This window comes from Rhinopithecus bieti, unplaced genomic scaffold (assembly GCF_001698545.2).
Source record: "Rhinopithecus bieti isolate Rb0 unplaced genomic scaffold, ASM169854v2 scaffold_1853, whole genome shotgun sequence".
NCBI lineage: Eukaryota > Metazoa > Chordata > Mammalia > Primates > Cercopithecidae > Rhinopithecus > Rhinopithecus bieti.
In genome coordinates, this window is record NW_016804151.1 from 1,190,818 (window position 1) to 1,196,665 (window position 5,848).

Sequence of the window (5,848 nt, forward strand, 5' to 3'; positions counted from 1 at the left end):
AAAAATAAATCATGACATAGAAAACCATATTTAGTTTATGGACGAGAATTCTTAGAATAATTTTTTCTTTGTCAAGCATCAGACTGAAGTTATATTGTTTTGTTATATTGAGTTTCTATATTGATGTAGGGTGCTGCAAACCTGTGTACAATAAATGTCAAGGATAGTGATTTACTGACAACAATTAGGAAAAGAGAACTATAGAATGCACAGGAACATTTTCAGAAATGGGTTTTATTATATTTCATAGGCACCACTCACTTTACTTTTGGTGGGTTTTAATACTTGAATCAAAATAAAATAATACATGAGTTAAGTATTAAACCAACAGATTAAAGCCCCAGGCCCCAAGCCCCTCATTTTGGTTGTAGCTCTTGGTGTAGATGCTATGGTGTGAGGGCTGCTTTCTTTCAATGGCTGGTTGTCATTCAGGCTGGGTTGTCATGTGACTGCCTGTCTGTGCCTGCTGTACAGGTGAGCGGATGTTCTGCACAGCAAGTGTAGACAGGCAGACACATGACAACTCTGTCCAGCCAGGCCCTTGGTTCCTTCAGGTTTCCTTTGCTCACAGACAGATACAATCAGCCTGTTTTCCAGATTTGGTGATTTTGGAGAGTAAGGGGAAAGGGAGAAAAATACACAATATAATTAAACATTAAAACATTATGGAACTAAAAACACGTTAGACTTTTGACTTTATTCAGAAAGTACATTTATACATTTGTTCCAAATGTGCTAACATGGATAATTTGCATAACAGAAAACTCACATTAAAATTTTAGGAAAAAAAGAGATTAAACACAAGGTTTATTCTTAAATCCAATTCATATTAGTACTGGCCCACATGTAGTCAGAGTTCAGAGTAATTGAACCAGATGTTTTTCCTCTTTGCAAAAAACTGCATATTTTAATACTGAAGTTAAAGATAAAAACTATGTTTGTACATGTTTCTTTTAGTAGATAAGTACAATAACCTTGCCCATGAAAAAGAAAATGATCATTTACATGGAAACAGCAGCCCTTTTCAAAATAATGAGCCTAATGTATTTGGCAACCCAAGCTGCTGACTTTGGTATCTGATGCTTTGATAATAGGATTTTACAAGGGAATATGTTTTTACCAATTATATGTTAAACAACAGGAATCAATTTAAATGTCTCATTTTCCTTTTAAATGCAAAGTTTCTAAGTGTGGATGTGAAATCAAATTAAAGGCAGTTGTGAGCTTAAGTTATCCACCTCTTAATTAACTACAGGGACATGCTGTGAATCAAAAGGGTATAAACTGGAAGGTTGTTACTCACAGTGATGCTCAGAATGTGTTTTGGATATAGTTAGTGCAACATAGTTACAAAATAGTACCTTAAGAAAAGGCAGAAAAGGCAAATTCATTTCATATCCAAAAAATTAAAACCAGATCCTTTGAAAATTTTTCTTATAATTTATATAAGAGCTAATAGTGTTAAATATGCAGATATAATTTAATTCTCGTGAGTCGAGAATAATTCTACTATTTTAATATCAATTATCAATTCACATTTGTAGAAGTATTAAGCAAATTCCCCTCCCCTTTTAAAAACAAAAATATCCAAATAGTCAAAATTCCAGAAAGTAGGACTTCTTAAAAAACACAGCACCAAAAAACACAGTATTGTCCAAGGATTGTATAATTAGACATTTTCTCAAATAACTTTAAGAAAAACAAATAGTTTGTGATTTATCTTTAATTGTAAACTTCTGAGAAAATAGCAAATAGAAACTTAATGGAAAGCAAAATAGTTTTTAGATACTGAGAAAATGACAGTTTTCTACAAATCTGGACTTTTATGCAGTGATTAGATAAGGTAATGTTTTAACAAAAGCTGTTATGTGCCATTTTCTGTGTACTTATGTAATTTCAAGAAAATAAATTTCTGATTCTGTTTCTGGCCATCACTTCCGAGTAAAGGAACTTTTTTTTTTCCTTGACAGAATAATAAACATGAGTAAACTTGTCTGTTATTTAAATAGCTACAAGGTTAGAGTATGCCAAACACCAGTGCATTAAAATACTATTGTGTTACTGTTGCTGCATTCAGTGCAACAGAAAGTAATTATAGAGTGATTCACTTACAAAGAGTATAGTGGTGGAAATTGAAAATTACTAAAATTCTTTATAACTTTTCCTCTCTCTCCCATAAATAATTTGATCCAGTTAACTCTGCTCAATTAAAGGAATGATGCATGCAACCTGAAAAAATAAAAAGAAATATTTGTGAGTTTGTATGTTATGCTTTAATATAAAACAGTTTTATTAAGGCAAGATATAAAAAAATTTTTGATCCAGAAAAACCACAACAGTTTTTCAGGGGGAAAAAAAAATCTCGCTGAAAACGATTGTTCTACTCATAAGGCTTTTGGACACTTTATGTTTCTGATAGATTTTTAAAACACACTTACAGTAAGTATGTGACATATGCACACTTCATAGTTATATTGAACCTGCCCCTAAACTTGTTAAAAAGATGAAAGACTGAAAACCATATTGACTTTTTTTAAATCTCCCAAAGTATAGGTTGGAAATTAGTTTATTATTACTTAAAATACTAGCTAAAATATAAAAGAGCTATTTGTATTTGTATTATCATACTATGTAATTTTTAGCATGGTTATTATACCTTGTTTTCTTTTTGTCTTTTATTTCTTAAGGAAAAAAATGTAAGAAAAGAATTGTCCTCTAAGTCTTCTGTAGTCAAATTAAACCAAAGCAACTCCAGGAAACTGGCTGTCACGCTAAGTCAAAAAATTCAAAATGAAGATTTAATTATTTTCCTAATTTACTTCGTTATCTCTATCTATTAAAACTGATAAAAATTATTCATGAGACCTTTGAAATGGGTAAATATTTATATCTACTTAATTTACAGAACATGAAAGTAAAAAGGGATTTGAATTAAGAAAGTTTCTATCTTAACTCAGGAATTTCCTGTCTTAGGTTAAAGCCTGACCTTCCAGTTATTTTAAGCCAGGATTTCTGAGTGATGGTCTCTTAGTTATTATTTTGACGTTATTGTGATGGGTGGGCTATTCTCCTTAGAGCAGGGTAAAGTGCATTGTTTATAAAGAGCGGATCACTTATAGAGTAAGTGAAAGCTTGGCGTCTCTTTAGCGAGCATGGACGCTTGTGGATGAGTGAATTTTTTTTACATTACCAAGTTGTACTTTTTATGTCTTATAACAGCTTAAGACTTCAACCAAAAAAGTGGGAAGAATTCTTTCATTGGGATTTTTATGCCTAAACTATTTCCCACAGAGTGAAATACTTGGGTGGTCTGTAGGCAAGAGGTGGGGGTAGATAGTATATTTTGGTCTTTTACAAACATAAACATATTATCTGGGCCGAAAGCCCGAATGCCAAGTGGGAAGGATATTAAGCCTATTGACTAACTACAGGAAAGTGACCAGCGTGAAACTTTGTCCTATAGTAAACAATCTTTCTTTGATTTTGAGATCTGTGGCCTAAAAGAAAAATGGGTTTGAAAATTGAAGTACACCGTTTTCGATTGATCCTTTTCCAATTAAGACATTATGGTGTTGAAGCTAAGGCTCTGAACTTCCTTTCTCTTAGATGGCGGAAAAGTCCTTTTAACCCAGTACCTAGTCCAGTTTATCAGTTGTTCACATGCTAAAATGAAAAATAATTATGAAATTTCTATGAAATATAGTTTGGACAGACCCTGAAACAATTTCTCTTCATGACCATGTATAATGTTTAATTTTAATACTTACACTTACCATTACATCCAGGGGTAGTTTTAGTTGAAGATGCTCACTGTTGGTTAGTTTCCTCTGGAATAGATTCCATGATCTCTAAAATATTTGTATATTTCCTTATAAAGTAATATGAAAATAAAATTAAACATTTTTCTAATTTACCTGGATATAGATACGGCTATAATGTATATAAATGTGGGCATGTGTACCAGCGCTTAAACTACAATCCTGCCTTCATTCAGCAGAGCTTTATAAAATGAGCTTTTACTTTTGATCTTTAATTTAGCCCATATAATTGAAAAATAAGTACTATTCCTTTTCATCTGTTAAAAGTTTGCCTCAAAAATAAGTCACTAGAGCCACATCAAGCACGTGCAGGGACTCCTTGGTTATCCTTTTACAAAGTAATTCTTATATTTCTACTCCTGTACTTATGCCAGGGGCATCCTTATGTCCCTTCTATCTCCAGACCGAAAGTCATCCTGAGGGAGAAAATAGGTGAGGGACCCGTAGGGATTCATTTCTTTGAAACAAAAAGATCATTTAACATGAAGAAAGAAACTGAAATTAAATATACATTAAATGAAAGCAAATTATGAAGTGTAATCATTTCTAGAGTAAAGAAAAAAAAACAAAAAACCAGAAAATTTGAGAAAACTTAAACATTACCAAAGTACCTTGTTAGCTATTCTTCTTCAGTAATTGTATCAATTAGAAAAAATATATTTCTTGAAAAAATGAGCTCCTCTAAAAGTTACTTTTTTTTAGTTTTCTTATGTAAAAGAAACTATATAGATTTTAACATCTCATTTGTTCTGCTAAAATAGTTAATATGGAACTCTCCAAGTCACAATAGAAAATGAAAGGATGACTTTACTATATCATCTAAGTGAAAGTAGCTAAATTTCTCCTTGCTGTGTATATTTTAACTAATAATCATGAATATATAAGAATACTTATGTTTTCTTTATACACATTTTGGGGTGATCAGAAGGGTAATTTTTAAAGTAAGTTGTTTTGACAAAAGAAAACTTAGGGAACCTTTTATAATAAAATATTTTGTTAAAGAGAACTTGAGTCAATTTTTGAATTGTTGCAAAATGTATAACTTAGAAAAGAATTTGTTCAGGAACCACTGTAACTTTAAAGGACAAAAGAGATTACATTTTTTCACAAACCCTGTAGAAAAGATGTTTTCATTATATAGAATTGTTTGGGAATTGAACTAAATGGGGGTTAAGAAAATTAGTGATGAGGCAATAACATTTTTCCAGAACTTTCTTTAAGGGACCCACCTCTAAAGTTCAGCACAGATCACATTGCAATCCAGACTTGCTCTATTATTTTCTCTATTAGGATTTCATTCAGCTTGAGGGTTTTCTTCCCTCCCACCTTCCTCCCCCTCTCCCACCCTCCTTCACCTCCAGGACAGCTGGAAACTGACCAAAGAAAACTTCTGCCTTCGTTTACAAATTCCTTTTTTATCAGTGGGTTTCTAGACAAAGTGCCTTATCATTTTAAATGCTCGGAGAAGTGGAAACATTGTAAGCTATAGGCAAGATGGGTCAGCTGAGCAGCAATTATCAATCACTCTTTGATTAAAAAAAAAAAGTGAAAGAGAGATATTTACAGGGGTATCTGAAGATAGAGATTTTTATTCCCTGATTTATTCAATTGCTGACTCAGTAAGTTGTAGATTGGCGCTCTTCTCTGGGCAAATCCCATCTGCATTGTCTGGTAGGCAAGACTTGGCAGGTTCTTCTTTTATTGTTAGGTACTATTATTCCTAGTGTTTATATTATAGAAGGAAATCTTCAGAAAAGCACTATCCATATAGCATTTAAAAACCAGCAAGTATTCTTTACTTTGGGAAAAATGACTTCAGTCCTGGGATGTTAAAAGTTATACATACAGCCTTCATCCATATACGTTTTTAAATCTCTGAATTATTATTAAACAATTCAGAAGTAGCCTCATTAAACTATTCTTAAGTGTCTGGAGTGAGTTTTTTCATATTTCATTTTGAAGTGGGAAAACCTTTACACTTAAGAAAACACTCGAATTATCAATCTTCAGAAATAAAAAAAAAAAAAAAA

The 5,848-nt window shown here is 32.1% G+C and overlaps 1 protein-coding gene and 1 long non-coding RNA gene across 4 annotated transcripts in view; one reads left to right on the forward strand and one right to left on the reverse strand.

Moving 5' to 3' along the window:
* The window catches only part of DNM3 (dynamin 3), a 574,343-nt gene that overhangs the window by 301,016 nt on the left and 267,479 nt on the right, over positions 1 to 5,848 (forward strand). The gene's annotated exons all lie outside the window — the stretch shown is intronic.
* Positions 215 to 5,841, reverse strand: LOC108526257 (uncharacterized). The gene is made up of 2 exons (XR_001884476.1): positions 3,774 to 5,841; positions 215 to 2,229 (listed from the first exon to the last, which is right to left on the reverse strand). It is a non-coding gene; the product is annotated as an uncharacterized LOC108526257 (long non-coding RNA).